Source organism: Vidua macroura, chromosome 2, assembly GCF_024509145.1.
Source record: "Vidua macroura isolate BioBank_ID:100142 chromosome 2, ASM2450914v1, whole genome shotgun sequence".
Lineage (NCBI taxonomy): Eukaryota > Metazoa > Chordata > Aves > Passeriformes > Viduidae > Vidua > Vidua macroura.
Genome location: NC_071572.1, coordinates 66,010,940 through 66,023,695, shown reverse-complemented (window position 1 = coordinate 66,023,695; position 12,756 = coordinate 66,010,940).

Below are 12,756 nucleotides of genomic sequence, written 5' to 3'. Positions count from 1 at the left end.
CACGCAGCTTTAGGAGAGCTGAGATGCTGAAAAGCAGCAAAGCTGAACAGCCGGGCTCAGCTTCAGTACGGTGCAATTGCCTGAATGGGGAAAACGAAGCAGCAGAGCAGCGGGCTTCTGTGCGCACTGAAGGCAATTGCAAGCATGCAGCAGCTGCTCCTTGCCAAGCACAGGCAGCCGCCTATGTTCTTCTTTCTTGACAAACTCACTGCTGCCCTTCTTTTCAGCAGTTGCCATCGTGTTCTCTGCATCTGGGAGCCTCAGGGGACGAGCGGGATTTTCCCAGGAGGGATTCGTCAGGACTACGTAAACACCCAGGCAAGTTGTCCTGGAACGCCTTCCATCCGCATGCCAAGAGTGAATTCAGCAGGCAGGAGAGTGGCAGCCAGCGTCCTCCAGCAGTCTGCCAGCTTCGAACACAAGCCGGCTTCTTGGCGGCTTCCTTCTTCGCCTCTTGCAAGCTACCGCGATCTCTGGCTGCCGGAGGCGGAGAAGCGGCTACTTCGCGCACAGAAAACTGGAACGGCAGCGGTGCCTTCCGCAGCGCCGCTTTTGCCGAAAGACGCCGGCAACCGGCGCTTCCCTTCGGCCAGCTCCGGAGCGCCGTCTTCTGCCTCTCTAGTCGTCTACATCTTAGCGAAAAACTTCTCCGCTGCATTTCGCAAGGAGAAAGCCTACCAGCACTGCTCACGTTCGCCGATCTTGCCCAGAAATGGGATTTGCTGCTCATGTCAAGGACACTGCACTTTCCTGGGCAAGCTGCAAAGTGCTGGCAGATGGCCGTGCTCTCTGCCCGCTCCTGCCCAGCTCTGGGTAGTAGCGGGCACATTCCAGCCTGGCGAAGGCAAAAAACCTCGAGAGCTTTCACGCAGCTTTAGGAGAGCTGAGATGCTGAAAAGCAGCAAAGCTGAACAGCCGGGCTCAGCTTCAATAGGGTGCAATTGCCTGAATGGGGAAAACAAAGCAGCAGAGCAGCGGGCTTCTGTGCGCACTGAAGGCAATTGCAAGCATGCAGCAGCTGCTCCTTGCCAAGCACAGGCAGCTGCCTATGTTCTTCTTTCTTGACAAACTCACTGCTGCCCTTCTTTTCAGCAGTTGCCATCGTGTTCTCTGCATCTGGGAGCCTCAGGGGACAAGCGGGATTTTCCCAGGAGGGATTCGTCAGGACTACGTAAACACCCAGGCAAGTTGTCCTGGAACGCCTTCCATCCGCATGCCAAGAGTGAATTCAGCAGGCAGGAGAGTGGCAGCCAGCGTCCTCCAGCAGTCTGCCAGCTTCGAACACAAGCCGGCTTCTTGGCGGCTTCGTTCTTCGCCTCTTGCAAGCTACCGCAATCTCTGGCTGCCGGAGGCGGAGAAGCGGCTACTTCGCGCACAGAAGACTGGAACGGCAGCGGTGCCTTCCGCAGCGCCGCTTTTGCCGAAAGACGCCGGCAACCGGCGCTTCCCTTCGGCCAGCTCCGGAGCGCCGTCTTCTGCCTCTCTAGTCGTCTACATCTTAGCGAAAAACTTCTCCGCTGCATTTCGCAAGGAGAAAGCCTACCAGCACTGCTCACGTTCGCCGATCTTGCCCAGAAATGGGATTTGCTGCTCATGTCAAGGACACTGCACTTTCCTGGGCAAGCTGCAAAGTGCTGGCAGATGGCCGTGCTCTCTGCCCGCTCCTGCCCAGCTCTGGGTAGTAGCGGGCACATTCCAGCCTGGCGAAGGCAAAAAACCTCGAGAGCTTTCACGCAGCTTTAGGAGAGCTGAGATGCTGAAAAGCAGCAAAGCTGAACAGCCGGGCTCAGCTTCAGTACGGTGCAATTGCCTGAATGGGGAAAACGAAGCAGCAGAGCAGCGGGCTTCTGTGCGCACTGAAGGCAATTGCAAGCATGCAGCAGCTGCTCCTTGCCAAGCACAGGCAGCCGCCTATGTTCTTCTTTCTTGACAAACTCACTGCTGCCCTTCTTTTCAGCAGTTGTCATCGTGTTCTCTGCATCTGGGAGCCTCAGGGGACGAGCGGGATTTTCCCAGGAGGGATTCGTCAGGACTACGTAAACACCCAGGCAAGTTGTCCTGGAACGCCTTCCATCCGCATGCCAAGAGTGAATTCAGCAGGCAGGAGAGTGGCAGCCAGCGTCCTCCAGCAGTCTGCCAGCTTCGAACACAAGCCGGCTTCTTGGCGGCTTCCTTCTTCGCCTCTTGCAAGCTACCGCGATCTCTGGCTGCCGGAGGCGGAGAAGCGGCTACTTCGCGCACAGAAAACTGGAACGGCAGCGGTGCCTTCCGCAGCGCCGCTTTTGCCGAAAGACGCCGGCAACCGGCGCTTCCCTTCGGCCAGCTCCGGAGCGCCGTCTTCTGCCTCTCTAGTCGTCTACATCTTAGCGAAAAACTTCTCCGCTGCATTTCGCAAGGAGAAAGCCTACCAGCACTGCTCACGTTCGCCGATCTTGCCCAGAAATGGGATTTGCTGCTCATGTCAAGGACACTGCACTTTCCTGGGCAAGCTGCAAAGTGCTGGCAGATGGCCGTGCTCTCTGCCCGCTCCTGCCCAGCTCTGGGTAGTAGCGGGCACATTCCAGCCTGGCGAAGGCAAAAAACCTCGAGAGCTTTCACGCAGCTTTAGGAGAGCTGAGATGCTGAAAAGCAGCAAAGCTGAACAGCCGGGCTCAGCTTCAATAGGGTGCAATTGCCTGAATGGGGAAAACAAAGCAGCAGAGCAGCGGGCTTCTGTGCGCACTGAAGGCAATTGCAAGCATGCAGCAGCTGCTCCTTGCCAAGCACAGGCAGCTGCCTATGTTCTTCTTTCTTGACAAACTCACTGCTGCCCTTCTTTTCAGCAGTTGCCATCGTGTTCTCTGCATCTGGGAGCCTCAGGGGACAAGCGGGATTTTCCCAGGAGGGATTCGTCAGGACTACGTAAACACCCAGGCAAGTTGTCCTGGAACGCCTTCCATCCGCATGCCAAGAGTGAATTCAGCAGGCAGGAGAGTGGCAGCCAGCGTCCTCCAGCAGTCTGCCAGCTTCGAACACAAGCCGGCTTCTTGGCGGCTTCGTTCTTCGCCTCTTGCAAGCTACCGCGATCTCTGGCTGCCGGAGGCGGAGAAGCGGCTACTTCGCGCACAGAAGACTGGAACGGCAGCGGTGCCTTCCGGAGCGCCGCTTTTGCCGAAAGACGCCGGCAACCGGCGCTTCCCTTCGGCCAGCTCCGGAGCGCCGTCTTCTGCCTCTCTAGTCGTCTACATCTTAGCGAAAAACTTCTCCGCTGCATTTCGCAAGGAGAAAGCCTACCAGCACTGCTCACGTTCGCCGATCTTGCCCAGAAATGGGATTTGCTGCTCATGTCAAGGACACTGCACTTTCCTGGGCAAGCTGCAAAGTGCTGGCAGATGGCCGTGCTCTCTGCCCGCTCCTGCCCAGCTCTGGGTAGTAGCGGGCACATTCCAGCCTGGCGAAGGCAAAAAACCTCGAGAGCTTTCACGCAGCTTTAGGAGAGCTGAGATGCTGAAAAGCAGCAAAGCTGAACAGCCGGGCTCAGCTTCAATAGGGTGCAATTGCCTGAATGGGGAAAACGAAGCAGCAGAGCAGCGGGCTTCTGTGCGCACTGAAGGCAATTGCAAGCATGCAGCAGCTGCTCCTTGCCAAGCACAGGCAGCTGCCTATGTTCTTCTTTCTTGACAAACTCACTGCTGCCCTTCTTTTCAGCAGTTGCCATCGTGTTCTCTGCATCTGGGAGCCTCAGGGGACGAGCGGGATTTTCCCAGGAGGGATTCGTCAGGACTACGTAAACACCCAGGCAAGTTGTCCTGGAACGCCTTCCATCCGCATGCCAAGAGTGAATTCAGCAGGCAGGAGAGTGGCAGCCAGCGTCCTCCAGCAGTCTGCCAGCTTCGAACACAAGCCGGCTTCTTGGCGGCTTCGTTCTTCGCCTCTTGCAAGCTACCGCAATCTCTGGCTGCCGGAGGCGGAGAAGCGGCTACTTCGCGCACAGAAGACTGGAACGGCAGCGGTGCCTTCCGCAGCGCCGCTTTTGCCGAAAGACGCCGGCAACCGGCGCTTCCCTTCGGCCAGCTCCGGAGCGCCGTCTTCTGCCTCTCTAGTCGTCTACATCTTAGCGAAAAACTTCTCCGCTGCATTTCGCAAGGAGAAAGCCTACCAGCACTGCTCACGTTCGCCGATCTTGCCCAGAAATGGGATTTGCTGCTCATGTCAAGGACACTGCACTTTCCTGGGCAAGCTGCAAAGTGCTGGCAGATGGCCGTGCTCTCTGCCCGCTCCTGCCCAGCTCTGGGTAGTAGCGGGCACATTCCAGCCTGGCGAAGGCAAAAAACCTCGAGAGCTTTCACGCAGCTTTAGGAGAGCTGAGATGCTGAAAAGCAGCAAAGCTGAACAGCCGGGCTCAGCTTCAGTACGGTGCAATTGCCTGAATGGGGAAAACGAAGCAGCAGAGCAGCGGGCTTCTGTGCGCACTGAAGGCAATTGCAAGCATGCAGCAGCTGCTCCTTGCCAAGCACAGGCAGCCGCCTATGTTCTTCTTTCTTGACAAACTCACTGCTGCCCTTCTTTTCAGCAGTTGTCATCGTGTTCTCTGCATCTGGGAGCCTCAGGGGACGAGCGGGATTTTCCCAGGAGGGATTCGTCAGGACTACGTAAACACCCAGGCAAGTTGTCCTGGAACGCCTTCCATCCGCATGCCAAGAGTGAATTCAGCAGGCAGGAGAGTGGCAGCCAGCGTCCTCCAGCAGTCTGCCAGCTTCGAACACAAGCCGGCTTCTTGGCGGCTTCCTTCTTCGCCTCTTGCAAGCTACCGCGATCTCTGGCTGCCGGAGGCGGAGAAGCGGCTACTTCGCGCACAGAAAACTGGAACGGCAGCGGTGCCTTCCGCAGCGCCGCTTTTGCCGAAAGACGCCGGCAACCGGCGCTTCCCTTCGGCCAGCTCCGGAGCGCCGTCTTCTGCCTCTCTAGTCGTCTACATCTTAGCGAAAAACTTCTCCGCTGCATTTCGCAAGGAGAAAGCCTACCAGCACTGCTCACGTTCGCCGATCTTGCCCAGAAATGGGATTTGCTGCTCATGTCAAGGACACTGCACTTTCCTGGGCAAGCTGCAAAGTGCTGGCAGATGGCCGTGCTCTCTGCCCGCTCCTGCCCAGCTCTGGGTAGTAGCGGGCACATTCCAGCCTGGCGAAGGCAAAAAACCTCGAGAGCTTTCACGCAGCTTTAGGAGAGCTGAGATGCTGAAAAGCAGCAAAGCTGAACAGCCGGGCTCAGCTTCAATAGGGTGCAATTGCCTGAATGGGGAAAACAAAGCAGCAGAGCAGCGGGCTTCTGTGCGCACTGAAGGCAATTGCAAGCATGCAGCAGCTGCTCCTTGCCAAGCACAGGCAGCTGCCTATGTTCTTCTTTCTTGACAAACTCACTGCTGCCCTTCTTTTCAGCAGTTGCCATCGTGTTCTCTGCATCTGGGAGCCTCAGGGGACAAGCGGGATTTTCCCAGGAGGGATTCGTCAGGACTACGTAAACACCCAGGCAAGTTGTCCTGGAACGCCTTCCATCCGCATGCCAAGAGTGAATTCAGCAGGCAGGAGAGTGGCAGCCAGCGTCCTCCAGCAGTCTGCCAGCTTCGAACACAAGCCGGCTTCTTGGCGGCTTCCTTCTTCGCCTCTTGCAAGCTACCGCGATCTCTGGCTGCCGGAGGCGGAGAAGCGGCTACTTCGCGCACAGAAGACTGGAGCGGCAGCGGTGCCTTCCGGAGCGCCGCTTCTGCCGAAAGACGCCGGCAACCGGCGCTTCCCTTCGGCCAGCTCCGGAGCGCCGTGTTCTGCCTCTCTAGTCGTCTACATCTTAGCGAAAAACTTCTCCGCTGCATTTCGCAAGGAGAAAGCCTACCAGCACTGCTCACGTTCGCCGATCTTGCCCAGAAATGGGATTTGCTGCTCATGTCAAGGACACTGCACTTTCCTGGGCAAGCTGCAAAGTGCTGGCAGATGGCCGTGCTCTCTGCCCGCTCCTGCCCAGCTCTGGGTAGTAGCGGGCACATTCCAGCCTGGCGAAGGCAAAAAACCTCGAGAGCTTTCACGCAGCTTTAGGAGAGCTGAGATGCTGAAAAGCAGCAAAGCTGAACAGCCGGGCTCAGCTTCAGTACGGTGCAATTGCCTGAATGGGGAAAACGAAGCAGCAGAGCAGCGGGCTTCTGTGCGCACTGAAGGCAATTGCAAGCATGCAGCAGCTGCTCCTTGCCAAGCACAGGCAGCCGCCTATGTTCTTCTTTCTTGACAAACTCACTGCTGCCCTTCTTTTCAGCAGTTGTCATCGTGTTCTCTGCATCTGGGAGCCTCAGGGGACGAGCGGGATTTTCCCAGGAGGGATTCGTCAGGACTACGTAAACACCCAGGCAAGTTGTCCTGGAACGCCTTCCATCCGCATGCCAAGAGTGAATTCAGCAGGCAGGAGAGTGGCAGCCAGCGTCCTCCAGCAGTCTGCCAGCTTCGAACACAAGCCGGCTTCTTGGCGGCTTCCTTCTTCGCCTCTTGCAAGCTACCGCGATCTCTGGCTGCCGGAGGCGGAGAAGCGGCTACTTCGCGCACAGAAAACTGGAACGGCAGCGGTGCCTTCCGCAGCGCCGCTTTTGCCGAAAGACGCCGGCAACCGGCGCTTCCCTTCGGCCAGCTCCGGAGCGCCGTCTTCTGCCTCTCTAGTCGTCTACATCTTAGCGAAAAACTTCTCCGCTGCATTTCGCAAGGAGAAAGCCTACCAGCACTGCTCACGTTCGCCGATCTTGCCCAGAAATGGGATTTGCTGCTCATGTCAAGGACACTGCACTTTCCTGGGCAAGCTGCAAAGTGCTGGCAGATGGCCGTGCTCTCTGCCCGCTCCTGCCCAGCTCTGGGTAGTAGCGGGCACATTCCAGCCTGGCGAAGGCAAAAAACCTCGAGAGCTTTCACGCAGCTTTAGGAGAGCTGAGATGCTGAAAAGCAGCAAAGCTGAACAGCCGGGCTCAGCTTCAGTACGGTGCAATTGCCTGAATGGGGAAAACAAAGCAGCAGAGCAGCGGGCTTCTGTGCGCACTGAAGGCAATTGCAAGCATGCAGCAGCTGCTCCTTGCCAAGCACAGGCAGCTGCCTATGTTCTTCTTTCTTGACAAACTCACTGCTGCCCTTCTTTTCAGCAGTTGCCATCGTGTTCTCTGCATCTGGGAGCCTCAGGGGACAAGCGGGATTTTCCCAGGAGGGATTCGTCAGGACTACGTAAACACCCAGGCAAGTTGTCCTGGAACGCCTTCCATCCGCATGCCAAGAGTGAATTCAGCAGGCAGGAGAGTGGCAGCCAGCGTCCTCCAGCAGTCTGCCAGCTTCGAACACAAGCCGGCTTCTTGGCGGCTTCGTTCTTCGCCTCTTGCAAGCTACCGCGATCTCTGGCTGCCGGAGGCGGAGAAGCGGCTACTTCGCGCACAGAAGACTGGAACGGCAGCGGTGCCTTCCGGAGCGCCGCTTTTGCCGAAAGACGCCGGCAACCGGCGCTTCCCTTCGGCCAGCTCCGGAGCGCCGTCTTCTGCCTCTCTAGTCGTCTACATCTTAGCGAAAAACTTCTCCGCTGCATTTCGCAAGGAGAAAGCCTACCAGCACTGCTCACGTTCGCCGATCTTGCCCAGAAATGGGATTTGCTGCTCATGTCAAGGACACTGCACTTTCCTGGGCAAGCTGCAAAGTGCTGGCAGATGGCCGTGCTCTCTGCCCGCTCCTGCCCAGCTCTGGGTAGTAGCGGGCACATTCCAGCCTGGCGAAGGCAAAAAACCTCGAGAGCTTTCACGCAGCTTTAGGAGAGCTGAGATGCTGAAAAGCAGCAAAGCTGAACAGCCGGGCTCAGCTTCAATAGGGTGCAATTGCCTGAATGGGGAAAACGAAGCAGCAGAGCAGCGGGCTTCTGTGCGCACTGAAGGCAATTGCAAGCATGCAGCAGCTGCTCCTTGCCAAGCACAGGCAGCCGCCTATGTTCTTCTTTCTTGACAAACTCACTGCTGCCCTTCTTTTCAGCAGTTGCCATCGTGTTCTCTGCATCTGGGAGCCTCAGGGGACGAGCGGGATTTTCCCAGGAGGGATTCGTCAGGACTACGTAAACACCCAGGCAAGTTGTCCTGGAACGCCTTCCATCCGCATGCCAAGAGTGAATTCAGCAGGCAGGAGAGTGGCAGCCAGCGTCCTCCAGCAGTCTGCCAGCTTCGAACACAAGCCGGCTTCTTGGCGGCTTCCTTCTTCGCCTCTTGCAAGCTACCGCGATCTCTGGCTGCCGGAGGCGGAGAAGCGGCTACTTCGCGCACAGAAAACTGGAACGGCAGCGGTGCCTTCCGCAGCGCCGCTTTTGCCGAAAGACGCCGGCAACCGGCGCTTCCCTTCGGCCAGCTCCGGAGCGCCGTCTTCTGCCTCTCTAGTCGTCTACATCTTAGCGAAAAACTTCTCCGCTGCATTTCGCAAGGAGAAAGCCTACCAGCACTGCTCACGTTCGCCGATCTTGCCCAGAAATGGGATTTGCTGCTCATGTCAAGGACACTGCACTTTCCTGGGCAAACTGCAAAGTGCTGGCAGATGGCCGTGCTCTCTGCCCGCTCCTGCCCAGCTCTGGGTAGTAGCGGGCACATTCCAGCCTGGCGAAGGCAAAAAACCTCGAGAGCTTTCACGCAGCTTTAGGAGAGCTGAGATGCTGAAAAGCAGCAAAGCTGAACAGCCGGGCTCAGCTTCAATAGGGTGCAATTGCCTGAATGGGGAAAACAAAGCAGCAGAGCAGCGGGCTTCTGTGCGCACTGAAGGCAATTGCAAGCATGCAGCAGCTGCTCCTTGCCAAGCACAGGCAGCTGCCTATGTTCTTCTTTCTTGACAAACTCACTGCTGCCCTTCTTTTCAGCAGTTGCCATCGTGTTCTCTGCATCTGGGAGCCTCAGGGGACAAGCGGGATTTTCCCAGGAGGGATTCGTCAGGACTACGTAAACACCCAGGCAAGTTGTCCTGGAACGCCTTCCATCCGCATGCCAAGAGTGAATTCAGCAGGCAGGAGAGTGGCAGCCAGCGTCCTCCAGCAGTCTGCCAGCTTCGAACACAAGCCGGCTTCTTGGCGGCTTCCTTCTTCGCCTCTTGCAAGCTACCGCGATCTCTGGCTGCCGGAGGCGGAGAAGCGGCTACTTCGCGCACAGAAGACTGGAACGGCAGCGGTGCCTTCCGGAGCGCCGCTTTTGCCGAAAGACGCCGGCAACCGGCGCTTCCCTTCGGCCAGCTCCGGAGCGCCGTCTTCTGCCTCTCTAGTCGTCTACATCTTAGCGAAAAACTTCTCCGCTGCATTTCGCAAGGAGAAAGCCTACCAGCACTGCTCACGTTCGCCGATCTTGCCCAGAAATGGGATTTGCTGCTCATGTCAAGGACACTGCACTTTCCTGGGCAAGCTGCAAAGTGCTGGCAGATGGCCGTGCTCTCTGCCCGCTCCTGCCCAGCTCTGGGTAGTAGCGGGCACATTCCAGCCTGGCGAAGGCAAAAAACCTCGAGAGCTTTCACGCAGCTTTAGGAGAGCTGAGATGCTGAAAAGCAGCAAAGCTGAACAGCCGGGCTCAGCTTCAATAGGGTGCAATTGCCTGAATGGGGAAAACGAAGCAGCAGAGCAGCGGGCTTCTGTGCGCACTGAAGGCAATTGCAAGCATGCAGCAGCTGCTCCTTGCCAAGCACAGGCAGCTGCCTATGTTCTTCTTTCTTGACAAACTCACTGCTGCCCTTCTTTTCAGCAGTTGCCATCGTGTTCTCTGCATCTGGGAGCCTCAGGGGACGAGCGGGATTTTCCCAGGAGGGATTCGTCAGGACTACGTAAACACCCAGGCAAGTTGTCCTGGAACGCCTTCCATCCGCATGCCAAGAGTGAATTCAGCAGGCAGGAGAGTGGCAGCCAGCGTCCTCCAGCAGTCTGCCAGCTTCGAACACAAGCCGGCTTCTTGGCGGCTTCGTTCTTCGCCTCTTGCAAGCTACCGCAATCTCTGGCTGCCGGAGGCGGAGAAGCGGCTACTTCGCGCACAGAAGACTGGAACGGCAGCGGTGCCTTTCGCAGCGCCGCTTTTGCCGAAAGACGCCGGCAACCGGCGCTTCCCTTCGGCCAGCTCCGGAGCGCCGTCTTCTGCCTCTCTAGTCGTCTACATCTTAGCGAAAAACTTCTCCGCTGCATTTCGCAAGGAGAAAGCCTACCAGCACTGCTCACGTTCGCCGATCTTGCCCAGAAATGGGATTTGCTGCTCATGTCAAGGACACTGCACTTTCCTGGGCAAGCTGCAAAGTGCTGGCAGATGGCCGTGCTCTCTGCCCGCTCCTGCCCAGCTCTGGGTAGTAGCGGGCACATTCCAGCCTGGCGAAGGCAAAAAACCTCGAGAGCTTTCACGCAGCTTTAGGAGAGCTGAGATGCTGAAAAGCAGCAAAGCTGAACAGCCGGGCTCAGCTTCAGTACGGTGCAATTGCCTGAATGGGGAAAACGAAGCAGCAGAGCAGCGGGCTTCTGTGCGCACTGAAGGCAATTGCAAGCATGCAGCAGCTGCTCCTTGCCAAGCACAGGCAGCCGCCTATGTTCTTCTTTCTTGACAAACTCACTGCTGCCCTTCTTTTCAGCAGTTGTCATCGTGTTCTCTGCATCTGGGAGCCTCAGGGGACGAGCGGGATTTTCCCAGGAGGGATTCGTCAGGACTACGTAAACACCCAGGCAAGTTGTCCTGGAACGCCTTCCATCCGCATGCCAAGAGTGAATTCAGCAGGCAGGAGAGTGGCAGCCAGCGTCCTCCAGCAGTCTGCCAGCTTCGAACACAAGCCGGCTTCTTGGCGGCTTCCTTCTTCGCCTCTTGCAAGCTACCGCGATCTCTGGCTGCCGGAGGCGGAGAAGCGGCTACTTCGCGCACAGAAAACTGGAACGGCAGCGGTGCCTTCCGCAGCGCCGCTTTTGCCGAAAGACGCCGGCAACCGGCGCTTCCCTTCGGCCAGCTCCGGAGCGCCGTCTTCTGCCTCTCTAGTCGTCTACATCTTAGCGAAAAACTTCTCCGCTGCATTTCGCAAGGAGAAAGCCTACCAGCACTGCTCACGTTCGCCGATCTTGCCCAGAAATGGGATTTGCTGCTCATGTCAAGGACACTGCACTTTCCTGGGCAAGCTGCAAAGTGCTGGCAGATGGCCGTGCTCTCTGCCCGCTCCTGCCCAGCTCTGGGTAGTAGCGGGCACATTCCAGCCTGGCGAAGGCAAAAAACCTCGAGAGCTTTCACGCAGCTTTAGGAGAGCTGAGATGCTGAAAAGCAGCAAAGCTGAACAGCCGGGCTCAGCTTCAATAGGGTGCAATTGCCTGAATGGGGAAAACAAAGCAGCAGAGCAGCGGGCTTCTGTGCGCACTGAAGGCAATTGCAAGCATGCAGCAGCTGCTCCTTGCCAAGCACAGGCAGCTGCCTATGTTCTTCTTTCTTGACAAACTCACTGCTGCCCTTCTTTTCAGCAGTTGCCATCGTGTTCTCTGCATCTGGGAGCCTCAGGGGACAAGCGGGATTTTCCCAGGAGGGATTCGTCAGGACTACGTAAACACCCAGGCAAGTTGTCCTGGAACGCCTTCCATCCGCATGCCAAGAGTGAATTCAGCAGGCAGGAGAGTGGCAGCCAGCGTCCTCCAGCAGTCTGCCAGCTTCGAACACAAGCCGGCTTCTTGGCGGCTTCGTTCTTCGCCTCTTGCAAGCTACCGCGATCTCTGGCTGCCGGAGGCGGAGAAGCGGCTACTTCGCGCACAGAAAACTGGAACGGCAGCGGTGCCTTCCGCAGCGCCGCTTTTGCCGAAAGACGCCGGCAACCGGCGCTTCCCTTCGGCCAGCTCCGGAGCGCCGTCTTCTGCCTCTCTAGTCGTCTACATCTTAGCGAAAAACTTCTCCGCTGCATTTCGCAAGGAGAAAGCCTACCAGCACTGCTCACGTTCGCCGATCTTGCCCAGAAATGGGATTTGCTGCTCATGTCAAGGACACTGCACTTTCCTGGGCAAGCTGCAAAGTGCTGGCAGATGGCCGTGCTCTCTGCCCGCTCCTGCCCAGCTCTGGGTAGTAGCGGGCACATTCCAGCCTGGCGAAGGCAAAAAACCTCGAGAGCTTTCACGCAGCTTTAGGAGAGCTGAGATGCTGAAAAGCAGCAAAGCTGAACAGCCGGGCTCAGCTTCAATAGGGTGCAATTGCCTGAATGGGGAAAACAAAGCAGCAGAGCAGCGGGCTTCTGTGCGCACTGAAGGCAATTGCAAGCATGCAGCAGCTGCTCCTTGCCAAGCACAGGCAGCTGCCTATGTTCTTCTTTCTTGACAAACTCACTGCTGCCCTTCTTTTCAGCAGTTGCCATCGTGTTCTCTGCATCTGGGAGCCTCAGGGGACAAGCGGGATTTTCCCAGGAGGGATTCGTCAGGACTACGTAAACACCCAGGCAAGTTGTCCTGGAACGCCTTCCATCCGCATGCCAAGAGTGAATTCAGCAGGCAGGAGAGTGGCAGCCAGCGTCCTCCAGCAGTCTGCCAGCTTCGAACACAAGCCGGCTTCTTGGCGGCTTCGTTCTTCGCCTCTTGCAAGCTACCGCGATCTCTGGCTGCCGGAGGCGGAGAAGCGGCTACTTCGCGCACAGAAGACTGGAACGGCAGCGGTGCCTTCCGGAGCGCCGCTTTTGCCGAAAGACGCCGGCAACCGGCGCTTCCCTTCGGCCAGCTCCGGAGCGCCGTCTTCTGCCTCTCTAGTCGTCTACATCTTAGCGAAAAACT